Source organism: Rhipicephalus sanguineus, chromosome 3 (assembly GCF_013339695.2).
Source record: "Rhipicephalus sanguineus isolate Rsan-2018 chromosome 3, BIME_Rsan_1.4, whole genome shotgun sequence".
In the NCBI taxonomy this organism is placed as follows: domain Eukaryota; kingdom Metazoa; phylum Arthropoda; class Arachnida; order Ixodida; family Ixodidae; genus Rhipicephalus; species Rhipicephalus sanguineus.
This window is the reverse complement of record NC_051178.1, coordinates 125,524,122-125,537,584: the sequence shown is the minus strand read 5'-3', so window position 1 is coordinate 125,537,584 and position 13,463 is coordinate 125,524,122. Positions and strand designations below refer to the sequence as shown.

At 48.9% G+C, this 13,463-nt stretch overlaps 1 protein-coding gene and 1 pseudogene across 1 annotated transcript in view; both read right to left on the bottom strand.

Moving 5' to 3' along the window:
• Positions 1–13,463, bottom strand: part of LOC119387099 (ORM1-like protein 3) — a 465,457-nt gene that overhangs the window by 305,075 nt on the left and 146,919 nt on the right. The window lies entirely within an intron of this gene.
• Positions 1–13,463, bottom strand: part of LOC119385816 (polycomb group protein Psc-like) — a 76,500-nt pseudogene that overhangs the window by 11,716 nt on the left and 51,321 nt on the right.

Sequence of the window (13,463 nt, the reverse complement as noted above, 5' to 3'; positions counted from 1 at the left end):
AGCTACAATGGTGGTTGCATGTGGCGTTATTGTATATGCTACCTTTAGATACCTAAAGGTAGCATATTTTAAGTTAAAAAATACAATATTGTTAATAACAGCGTCGACCAGTTTGCCCAGTTTCTGCGACGGCTTTATCGCGTACCGTATACGTATACACTGCACACTAATGTACTGAATGATGCCGACCAAGAAATTCTACGCGAATGTTTAGTTATTACTCAACTGCCACGAGGCGGAAGGGCAATACTCGACAAGAGTATAAAGCTAAAAGTAAGATCACGACGAGTGGGATGAGCCCTTGTCCGTACCGCTTGTTTTCCAGAGTCGGCAGGCTTCTTCTCTTCGCTCTTCTCGCCAGCGGGAGGAGTTCCCTCCTGTTCTTTCTTGCTGCAAGATACAAAAAGTGCAAACGGCGACAGTAAGAAAACGCGGGTGGCAAGATGTGCCACACTGCGCTCTGAGCAACAAAAAAACTGTAGAGCGAGCTTCGATATAAGGGGCATATGTATACAGTCGAACGCCTCCGTACAACGAAATTACCGGTATAACGAAGGCCTCCTTACGTTCCGCCACATCGACATTGCAGGTGATATGGGTGCGCGACCTTTCCCCGTCACCAGCCGAACTGATTATCTTGAAGGTCCCACGCACTTCTTTCGTAAAATGCGTTCGACTGTACAAAGAAGGTACACGCGACTGTCTCGCCACAATAAAGATGGGTCACATGCACGTACGTTTACAACGAAGCCATGTTAGTGCCTGATGCAACTTCGTTACAACGTGGCTCCGCTTACTGCATGTGTTACTACTATGAGCTCCTTTCCCAACGCCCATGAGGACGCGCAACAGCGCAGTGAAAGGTGCCGGTGAGCGTAAGTTCTCACTACAGTATGCTAGAGGAAGACTGCATGTTACGATACTGTTTTCATCAATGCGAAAACGAGCGTAGCTACGCTCAAAGACGACAGCAAGGTCAGGCGCCTGCATGAAAAACAGCAATCCCTTCTTCATTCGCTAAACTAGTAATGCCGCAGGCGCTTCCCTGCTCCATCTCATGACCCACGGAACAACACAGATTACAATCCAGAGTTATAAGTGATGACGGAACTCCAGTGTTTTTTTAGGATGCAATGCACTGACTGTGTGATATGAATAATATTTATCCTTCTTTAGAAGAACCTGCTTGCTTTCATCTGAGGCAGACAAATAAAAGAGAGGTCCATTTATACCTGTCTGCATCCCAATGGGGTGCGTACGGAAAAAACAGGAGGAGTAATTGGTTACCAACTTTACGAAAACCCGTTCATGTGATGTAATTAAAAGAGGTGGGTTTATTGCCGTGCGAAAATACTGTTGTTTCCGTGTGTGCGACGCACCCTTGAATAGTGATACTGCGATACCATTCTATCCTCAGTGGACAGAGAAAAAACGAAAAAAAAAAACGAAGTTTTCTTTATCTTGGGGGGGGGGGTACTTCCATGCATATGAGTGCCATTAACAGAACAGACTGTTGGGCTCGTTGGATACTCATGAACACTGAAATAATAAGCGCTAAAAATTGATTTTATGTATTTAAACTCGGTGGGTGTGACGAATATAAACAGTTGTTAGTAGCACCGGCCCTTTGTCTGTTCTCCTTTCTGTGCTCGTCAATTTTTAGCGCGTATTCTTTCTGTGTTCATATGAGTGCCACCTTTCGAAATTGTGTACAGAGCCTCTCGCGGTCTTCCGGCGTGGCGTTAGGTAACCACTCTTAGGGGCTAATCCGGTGTTCAACAGCGGCAGCTGAGACGGACCACTTACGTGTCACAGCAAACAGCGCCTCGGATTCGACAGCAGTAAGTGTTACAACCACACACCACACACTACACTTTAATACCAACGTCGCGAACTTCTACCCCAAAAAGACGCGGGCGACCGTGAAGAAACCACCGACTCACCGACGAGAAGAAGCACTAGAAGAAAGAAATAACACCAACGCGATGCCTTCACCAAAAAAAAAAAAAAGGGGGGGGGGGAGAGAGAGAGAGAGAGAGAAAGCGTGCAGTCACGGCTACGCTGGCATTCATCGCGAGGGGGACGTAAGGAAGCGCACCCGCAAGGACGCATTTTATATACGGCCACACAGCCCAATTGAGATAAACAGTTCGCCCACTGTCCCTTCCCTCTCCTAGCCGTTTAGCGAACAGCGGTCGCTGTTACCGCTGCCGCGTGCCTGGCGAGCAAAATAAAGAGACGCCGGCGCTGCGCGCGTCGACGCCGCCGATAGCAACGGGCTAAGTGCGAACTCACGCACAAGCACCCCTCCCCTTCTCTTCTCTCTGAGTACACACTGCGCGCGCTAACGCACGCACGCACACTATATAGCAGCCACGATTACTCTCCGTGCAAACGGGCAAGGAGGTTTCGGAGAGAAAGAAACGTAGGGAGGGAGGGAAGCCCGCGCAAAGGCAGGAAGAGATAGAGGTGGGGATGAAGATACGAACAACGGGCCAGAAGCACGATGGCCGAGCAAGAGAAGAGCCGTCGGAGGGGCGCCACGCGGCGTGTATCGATTGCGGCGCAGGACGCGAACGCGCGCTTCCTGCAGTCGGTCGGCGCCCGTCAGCAGCGCCGGCAGCTACGCAGGACGGGGGAGGCACACGCGTTGTGAGGGAGAACGCGGGATGGATTGAATGAAATGTGGACGTCAACGTCACGCCGCCTACTCCATGACGTCAGCGCACCATTGCGCAACCGCGGCAATAACGCCTCTACGTGTGACGTGCCTCGCGGGCTTCGGGCCCCATTCTGAGTGGCGCTAACACACTGAGGCTGTCGCTTGCATGTGGTGACAAGAAGGCAAACAGCTGCGACCAGGAAGCACGAAATAAATGCGTAAGTATGTTACAGTATGTTACGTGCATAGGCGTGCCGTGACAGAGTTCGAGTTTAGCGCATTTCTAGCTCGCTACGTTACGTAATTGCTGATTTTAGTGCTGTTGTTTTTAGTTCTCAGAAGCTCGATAGACGAGCGCGTTCAGATTGAGCGTCTCGCTGCTGTTACGCGCATAACATAAAACGAAACAGCACCTATGACCCTACAAACTTTATCAGGCTGTGTTTTCACAAGCGATACAGTCTATCGCGCCACGCATGACATTAATAACGCACTTGTGTAAACGATATTCGCAGCCTGAAAAATTGTGCAATCTCGCAACGAAGCAGCAGCGATCTAAACTGCACAGCGCAGGTGTATCATTTTTCCTTTTTTTTAATGCACGGTGAAGACTGACCTAGAGCGCTTCTGAACAAACTCATTCGTCATACTACACCTTCCGCTCACAACGCTCAAGGGGAGGGCGTCGGTGAGCGGCAAAGTGAGTGACCGAGCGCGAGCGACCTCAAAACATCACGTCGCGGTCGCAACCCTCCAGTCATAACTATAGCCCGTCTTCACGTATACGTTATATAACACCACGTATTAAATAGGCGAAGCTTAGGCGTTCCAACAATGAGCCATAGTGCGGGCTTCTGCAGTTTAGTCCACGATCAACTTGGTTTCATTAAGTGATAAACAGCGCTCACAATTACGATCGCCGCCACTTACTTGCACGAGCTAAAAGTGGCACAGCCCCGAGGCGTGAACGAGACTGATGACTACAGACACTACATTCATCCACCTATTCCTCGCTACAGTCTAAAACGCCTTCGCGGTCAGAAGCGGCGCAGATGACCACAGCTCACCCTGCAGGGCCGCAGTACTCCAGCGAGAGGCTGATGTTGTCGTCGGGGCTGAATATGAGCCTGCTGGAGTCGTCCACGATTCCTCGATCCTCGGGACACGACACGCTCGCGACTGCGACAAAATGGAGAAAAAAATAAATAAATAAAAAAGCTAGGCAATGCCATCAAACGAAACGTGACGACGACCAATGCGCTCATTTATGTGTCGTGAAGTATACTTATCGTTACAAAAAATCGGCTATCTTCCTCGCTCAATTAATTTTATATAAAAGTTTGATAGTAATTCTGAAGCATTTTTCTTTTTGATTTCTAATATTTCATTGTTTTTGACTTTCCGTTTGGAGACAACGCGATCGAGTCCCAATTTCGCGCAGTTCAACACAAGCCGGCCGTTGCAAAACTTAGCGAAACATCGTAGATGTTTTACGATGTCACTTCTCTGGCTGATTTGAGCGCGAGCTTTCACACCGCGAAGCTCCTATACCAGCCGCTTCCTAAAACTAACGCGAGCCTTCGCTGTAAGCAGTGCACTTACCGTGTTCCGGGTGTTTCTCGTAGTAGTCACGTCTTTTCTTCATTTCCTCTGCAGAAAAGAATGGAGATAGAAATAAAAAACGTGTTTAAACAACCAAAAGCTACACAGCGCATGCGCACCACAACCTAACCCGCGCGCAATACGCAGTAAAGCTATTGCAGAGCCAACTATATAGTAATTTCTGAAGACCGACACAAATGGTGGCAGCCGGAAGCGAGTCGAGGCCAACAACTTGTATTATACTTTTCGAATCATGATGAATAACAATTTTCATGATACAAAAAATAATACTCACGTCTTAGCACATCATAACGTTAACAAGCCTCAGCGCTTTACAAGTCGCCGCGGGTGCGCATCGCGCGATGTGATGACTCCTTTTAAAGGAGGAGCCAACACTGTACAGTACAGCTCTGTAGAACAACATGCACTTTGTTGGGCTGCATCCAAGCATACTGAATTTTCGCAACGACATAATTGCGACAGAACCTCGCTGCGTCTATACTGTAGTATAGTACACTATATATACCATCTATACGTGACATCCCGCTGCTATCCGCTTCGCTTTATTTTGAGGGGCGCTTCTTCGCAAGTACACACTATCTTACATAGTAATGTGTAACTCTGGTATATTAGTGTAACTTTCTTACTTTGGTAAAGACCAGGAACAACCTTGTACACAATATCCTGGAGGGTCCTGTCAAGCCTGTAAAGAAATGAGCGAGGACCTGCATGAACGATGGGCCAATGCTAACCAACTAAAGTCAGGGAAAATTACAAAAGTGGACTTACAAAAACAAAACATCATGAGAGAGAGGCATCGACATCTGATTAATGAGCAATGTTTTAAAACAGTACGAAATATGCAAATGAAGTTCGTCAAAGTCGTTAATGAAGCTCGTCAAAGCGAACACGAATATCTATGTATGGTTGTCGGTTACGCACGCATAGTTGCACGGTGCACGGTTGTCGTGATACGGACGACCCACCAAGACTACACTATATCTCAAACACCGTGTTCCGAGTTTGCACGTAAGCGTTATATCATATCTGACGGGCAAAGAGTCGCGTTATTATACTATACATAACAGCAGTAACTCGCGAGGGTTCTGCGATACGCAATAGTTTACCTTTGAATAAATAAAAGCCGCGAAGTAACACGCCACTCTAAATGCACTTGAGAAAAAGGTACAGTGAAACACTAAATTAATTTAGACTGATTAATTACCTTTTGAGGAACTCTATGGCCGTTAATTTCACGATCATATATATGTTCATAGAAGGGAAAACACGGTTTTTTGTCTTGTTTTACATTTTGTGCCTGTATACCCCCGCGCCTGAACGTAACGCGACGTCACAGATTTGTCTTTTCTTTTTCCTTCGTATTTTGGCCACATGGCCAAGTAATATATTTTTTTAAACATGTCCTGTTAAGCACCCTTAGAACACAATGCAAGTCGTATTTACAAACTCAAATGTATGTAGACCACTGCATGCGCGGCAAAATCTATGACGTCACGGCGACCTAACCTCGACGCGGCATCCCCATCTACGCTTTGTGCTTTGCGCGTTTTCTGCCTTATGAAGCGCATTTTCCCGGCAAGAGTTATGCTTTAGGTATTACGGTAGGGTATACACTTATGTACTAACACACGGGCAATCGCCTTCTCTTTAGTGTCCCTGTGAAAAAATTCCTTGTTGGCGTTTAATTCGAGCGCACGATATTTTTAACTCTCTTTTATTGCCATGTGTGTACATCCCGGAAGTATCATACACGCCCGGAAAACGCGAAGCGGGGCACTCTCCATTCGTACGCTGAATGCGAAAAAGAAGCCACACACATATATGCACGCAGTGACGAAGCAAAGGCCTACCGAATGGACTGATGCGGCTTCGTCTGGTGCACTGGAACGTCGCAGATGGGGCACAGCAGGCTGGTGTTCAGGAATTGCACGATGCATACTTTGCAGACTGCGCCATGATGGGTGCGGAAAAAAAAAAAAAGACATGGCATCTATACACTTGTACAGTGTCCTAGACAAGTTACCATGTTTGTACAAAAATTTATTACTAAATGACGAGTCGCGAAGCGACTGTATAGAGAGGTGATTGGAAAGATCCGCTGTGTAGAGAAGCATGAACCGTTGGTTTGTAGTTGGTGTGGCATTTCTGGGATCAAGAGCGAAAGACTTGTCGATGAAAAACTATACACCGACGAAAGGACAGAGGACTGACAGGAAAGACGCTCGTTCTTTCAGTTGTGTCAGCGTCTTTTCCTATCTGAGTCCCGTGTCCGCTTCGTCGGTGTAGTTTTTTTTCATCGACAAGGTCTTTTTTTTTTTGCTTTTGATCCTAGAAATCGCCTATGTATACACTTGCCCCGGTGATGATGCAGAATCGGTTTTTCATGTCCGTTATCATATAACGACTGTAGAAAGGAAAAAAAGCTCGGCTGAGAGAGCTACGACGTATCATACCGTGGCCTGTCTGTCTCAGTTATGTGTCAGCGCCAATGGTTTTGCAGCAGAGCGTTCAAAGCACTCGAGACGGTGTTCACGCGCACTTCCTGCGGCGCCTGTCCACTTCGTTTCCTCGTCCACCCGTCTTGCTCCGGGCTGCATCACTACATTTATTGCAAGGTGTGCGCGAGGTGTAGAAGGCCCGCGCCTTATATACACTTGCTCAAACGTTATCGAGCACTATCTATGCGAGCATATGAAACACCAAACTTGCGGTGTCTTCACTGACGTGTGAAATACATACATTCGGCACTGTCGCCGAGTCGACTTCGAAACCGGAGCGACGCCATGAGGGATCAAGACTTCGCCTATCAACGGACGAGACGAGCACCGTCAAAAACACGGTAATGTTCGCTCATATTAAAGACCCTTTCTAGCCACACCTGTTTGTTTGTTTGTTTGTTTGTTTGTTTGTTTACCATCAAGGCCAAGGGCATTGCAGAGGAGAGTGGGTAAGAATACAAACAGAAAGATAACAGAAAACAGTGACGAAAAATAAGAATGAGCAAATTTCAAACCGGCTAGCACTTATACAATGGTGGTTAGCGCCTCACGGAAGCGTTGGTTATCACCGATTGACGTTATGACAATTGGTGGTTCCACTCAATCGCTGTGCGCGTACATAGCAGTGTATGCACTCACAGGAGTGGAGGCACTCAACGAGCGTGGTGGCGTCCACCAGGTAGCCGTTGCAGAGCATGCAGGTGATGACCGAGTTGAGGTCGGCCAGCCTCGCGCCCGGCATCGTTCGATGAGGCAGCCCACCAACCCTGCACGGACAAACAAGCGCACATAGATGTGTAACCGAAGCATGCGGGCCACACTTCCGCGTATAACACGCATGTATACACTATATTACTATATCGGGACAACGATCACGCATGTGCAAACACGCGCGCCTTATCAAGTCAAGCTTTTTCACCATTTCGCCAAAACTTAGGAACTATACATATATCGGGGCATCCTTGTCGCCAGTCCCACAGTGGCGATGGTCGGGCGGAAGATGAACGCAAAAGAACGGAACGTCTGTCTGTTCAAGTGAAATGACGTCATGATGAAATAGGCTGTCGACTGGTCCACATACGTGGGGTACGAGTTGTGAATAGTATCCTATACCCTGCTTTGCCATGCAGTCGCATGCCCGTCCTGCCTTGTCTCGCATGACTATATCGTGCGCGATAAACTGATTTCAATTCGTTTCGTGCGTTTTCGACTGCGCAAGCAGAGATAAGAGCGTGTAGCCGAAAAGCGCGAAATCCTGATAGGCTCAACGCTTATTGCTGACATCTTCCATGTGTTTTATGAAGAAATACGCGGCGAGGAGGAGACAGCGCATGTACGAATGCTAGCGAAGGCGAGAAAGAAACCACCCTCTCGTCTCTGACCTCAGAGTGGTTTGGGACCCTTCAAAAGTGTTTGGTTTCATGCGCAGCAGGCGCTTTCCAAACAGCACTCACATAAGGCAGACTCCTCCCTTTTGTTCTTGATGGAAAAAAAAAAAAACTTTACTATAGACAAAGCCAAATAAGCATCAAACCTTCAACGCCCACCCCCCTTCCGAAATTTCTAGTATGTATGTAGTATATAGATACACACACTCATACAAGCACACACATAAATGGGCGGGCTACCACTACTAATCCCAACGCCAAGAAAACATCCTGGCTATGCCCCTGATTCTAAACGTATAGCGATCTCCCCTAGCAACATGCAAGATACCTGCAGGGCTGCAGGCCGCGACGAATCTTTCCCAACTGCTTCTAGTCACTTATTCTTCTGTACGACACTGCGCCGCACACAAATGCGACCGCGTCTCAAGGCCGGCCTGCCCAGCGCGCAGTGAAGCTCGGAAAGTTTTTTCGGACGCGCATCCTTCCCCTCCATTCCCCGGGGGCAATTACGCGCGCACGCCGCATATCAAAACAAACTGCGGTGTGTGCGTGCGCGACATCATCTTTCGTGTTTTTCTTTCTCTCCCCGTCCGCCACCGCGATTCTCTCCCACTTTTCCTTTCGCTGCGCCCTGCCAGCGACGCGACCACACGAACGCTCGCTGCGCACATAGGCCACGCGGTGCGGACGACGAGATGGTCTACACGTCGCTCGGCCTGCGGCACCGCGAAGTCATTTTTCTCACAGCGATGGCGTTTGTTTTATTTCTCATTGTGAGCTGAATTACATTTCTTTTCCTTCCCTGCTCGTCGTGCCAGATCGCAAAAGAAAGACAATTTAATCACCGGATTGATATTCAAAGAATACGATTTTGCTGTAATAACAGCGCATAGTAAACATAAGCCTAAACACAAGCCATCACTAGGCAGGTCTTGCCCATATTTACCAACTATTGCCTAACATAAGCCAACATTCATTGTCACTCAGCCAGAAATGGCCGATATTGGCCAACAACAGTTGGCCAATATCGGCCACCACTTAGTCAAGCCATCATTTAGGCAAAATGAGTCATTAATTAGTCATTACTTGCCATTATTAGGCAAATCTAGCCAACATAGAGATATTGTTGCGTTGTTTTCAATAACGGTAACAGTGCATCGTCGGATATATTCCGCACCGCGTCTGGGAATAATGTGAAGACAACGGCGTTCTTGTATCGGCTGTCACGTGATTTCCTGCTGAGTCAGCGTTCAGGTTTCCACGTAGCAACGTTACGCCAAATGTGGCCAGTGCGTGCTAACGAGTGTTCGTCATATTAGAGTAGATATACCCACGTTAGCAGACTGCTGCCGGAAACATCTATATCCACACACACACACACACACACACACACACACACACACACACACACACACACACACACACACACACACACACACACACACACACACACACACACACACACACACACACACACACACACACACACACACACACACACACACACACACACACAACACACACACACACACACAAACACCGCGAATCGGCGGCGGCTCCTGCGGGTCGCATTCTCGCAGAAACACGCAGCCACAACGAAGCTCCTCTCCTTCATTCTTTCATTGTGCTTCCGGGAGGGTGCCTCCGATATGACGAGGAAGTCGTCCCACCCCGACGTTGCATGGCCTTTCCCGCCAACACAGCGCGAGTGTTGTTCCCATCCCTCTGTTGTTCTTCGCACTTGCGAGGACAAGCAGAGCTGTACGCCTCGGCACCCTCCAATAGCTAAACTCATATTGTCTGCCCGCCATATCGCGTCAGCAAATGCCTGTCGCAATGACGCGCCATCAAAGAGACTGGAGGGCCATGGAAATAAACCTATCTATACAGTAAACAGGGCCAATTGAATAGCGACCTTGGTAAAACTGTTCGTTCCACCGTGGGCAGCAGAGGACTCGATACGGTATATGGATCGGCCTTTGGCCTCATATATGTACTCGTACTGCCTATATAAAATAGATGCGAGATCTTCCCCGAAAGTGTAAGAGGTAACGTAAGTCATAGTCGCCGTAAAGCGCATGCGTAAATTCTAGAACAATAGTGACGATGATTAGTGAAGCATGCTTTGAACAACATGTAAACTATGCCAGTGCCAGTAACAATTCCAAGGCTCTTAAATGCGAGGACTGGGACTGAACAAGTGAAAACACTTAATAAGATAAAGAGAAACTACAGGTTCGACGTTCGTTCGGCGGGACCTGGGCGCGCGTGGAGTCCAAGGAGCGGTAGGCGGACGCCTTAACAACAAACCGCTTCACAAACCTCTCGAAAGAGGGTGCCCTACGAAATTCATGGGCAGATAACAAGGAACACGACATCTCCCTTAAAATTTATCGATGTTTCGTTTTCGTACTGCGTCTGCACCAAGGAACATAGCTGACAGTTTCGCAGTACCTGACTAATCATCCTGACCAACCTGATCGGATAAATGTCGACACGTTTGCACAGCGCAAAAGGAACGAGGACAGAGGAAAGGACACAACACAGGCGATGTCCTCTCCTCTGTCCTCGTTCGATTTGCTCTGTGCACTCATGTCGATATTGAACCGCCAACTCGCCCAAGCTACCACTCTTTCGGATTAGATAAAAACCTGTAACGTGTAATTTTCTAACCTGAGATTGCGGCCTTTAATCTTAGTCGGAGTATGTTCCCGATTATTTTGCGAGATTGAAGACCTAAAGCTTGGTCAACGTTAAGACGGAGAGAGAAAGAAGGCAGAGGAAGCTCGAGGTTCGTGTGACAGGAATCTCCTCCCCCCCCCCTCTTTCTGTTATACGTAACACATACGCAGTGACCCGATATCAAAGCCGTAACTAGCAGCAGAGGACCCTATAGATTATTCACAAACAAGGCAAGACGCATTCGACGTACCGAGCATTCACCGAGTTCCGAAAAGCCGAGCTGCCAGAACATTCGGTGCTGGATGCAGGGTTTCGGCCCGCGCTTCCCTACAGATTTCATCGACCGCTCAGAAGCCCCAACAACGTGTAGAAGGGATAGGCGAAGACGGGGAGGCCGTGAGTCGACACCGCGCCGCCGCCGGGTCCACGAACCCAGCAAGGTCAATTATCTTCCTTCGCGCGCGGGCGCCGTGTCGCCAAAAGACGACGAAGGCTGCTGCTTGCGGCGGCCGCGCCACAGGCCCTCCCAGTCGGTCGGCTAAAGATAGCGGTCGAGGAACGACGCTGTTATTGCTCGCCTCAGCACGCGAGTTGCTTGGCGGGCCATTCCCAGGCGCCTCATGAGCACATGCATACACGTGACGTGAGTGCGCCGCGCGCGCAGGCACCCCGTGGTTCAGATATCGCCGCGGTGCTCTCTCACTGTGACACAACTACGTTAAAGTAACTGAGCAAGCAGGTGGCCGAGCACGGCAATCGATACCAGTACTATAGTTAAAGTAAAACAAAACAAAAGGTGCTCAAGCCCGCTCAAAACAAAGCCTCCAGTTCCATCGAGCGTTGGCTGACCTGCGAACGAAAACTCCAAACGAAACGCCGTACGAATGAAATGCCGCACGAAAACTCCGAAGACTTATATTGGACTTGAAGATTTCAATACAGTGTCATTTTAGTACGCCTTCTGCCAAATAAACATCGGTAAATATTGCGCGGACATGAGTACGGATGAGAACAGTGCGGATGGCGTATAGAGGCCAGCAACGGGCTAGACCAAAAATGCCGTGGGTCAACGGTCATTTAAAACAATCACCTTAAGGTAACGGAAATCACCGGTGATACTGCTTATCAGTGTAATCCCTAATAGACGAACGCTTCTGGAAATTTATTTACTTTATCGAAAATATTATGGGCGCTATCTACCGAAGCTTTGAGGATACTCAAATAGCGCTGTCTCGTTATTCAATTTCGCAGAGAACGAGGTCCAAGTCAGCAAAGATTTATTTTTGTTCATAAATTCTCTTTGCTATTAGCCGATCGTGTCCACTAATATGTCCAGCATCAGGAATTACTTACATCTATACGCGCAATTTTTTTACAGACGTACAACAGCGGTAATCCCAAACCGCAGCTATATACCGAGCGCGCAGAAAGCACGTACAGAAGTGAGAATGACGTCGTATATAACATTCCCTACTTTAACAAAATGCGCCATATGAAGCTAAGATTTCGAACTATATACGCATAGCTCATAAACGCCCAAAGCGCACAGGTAAAACAGCTGCTGCCCTTTTCACCTGGCTCAGGTCAATGTACATACACACCCTGAACCACACTTGTCTATAGAGCGGCCAGTCGGCCGCTTTAGCCGCCGCATTTTCCAAAAACATGCACAGACCAACGCCATAACGATACCAAACACAGTCACGTCGCATGATGGAGCCTTGCGCTATAATTCAAGCATGAACGGACGATTGTAGCTAACGCGAGATAGCCTGCAGCTGCGGACGGCGCCAGCGTCCGCAGCCACGCGCTCGACAGCCCTAGACAAGCGTGATTCAGACTGTACACAAGGTGAACAGATAACAGAAAGGCAATTGGAATAGTCTTCAAGTTTGCACTGACGTGTCCGATCTGTCGATTCGCGCACAACACGTATATATACCTCACAGAGTGCAGTGATACGTTCCCACTGCCCCCCGCGGTGACGACTGACAAGCATTTAGCCAGTACACACAACTGCACAATGACATCGTACGCGTGTTACACCCACGCACACGAAATCGACGGTATTCAGCTTCCTTCCTGTGCTTCGCCGTGCTTTTTTTATTATCATTCCGTATTATACGACCGCGCGCTTTACAAGCGCCCCCATCTGACCCGCATCCGCGACGGTGAGCGCGCACTGCAGCAGAAGAGACGTGCCAGCACACGACACACGCACGCGCACGCCACACACATATCATACTGGAGGGGAAGCCCAACACGGTGCGTCGAGTATAATACGGCAGGGGATATAATAGAGAGGAGTCCACGCGGATCCGCACGCACAGACACTCCACCCCGAGCTCGCCGCTGTCACCTTGCATAATACAGGAGGCGCCCGCGGGGTGGTTGGCCTTGGGCCATTGTACCGCGGGGGGACAACAGCCATGGATTCCGCCGAACGATGAGGACGGAGAGGGAAGGGCGGACGATGCTGGCGGCGCGCGAGGCAAGCAGCCAGATGGCCGCAGCCGGCGTGCGGGGTGTTTTAGCTGCAGCACGAGAGGGGCCCGCGGCGCGCCTACGCGGACGTTCACGGCGCGGCTCCGCGCTCTCTCTCTCCATCGC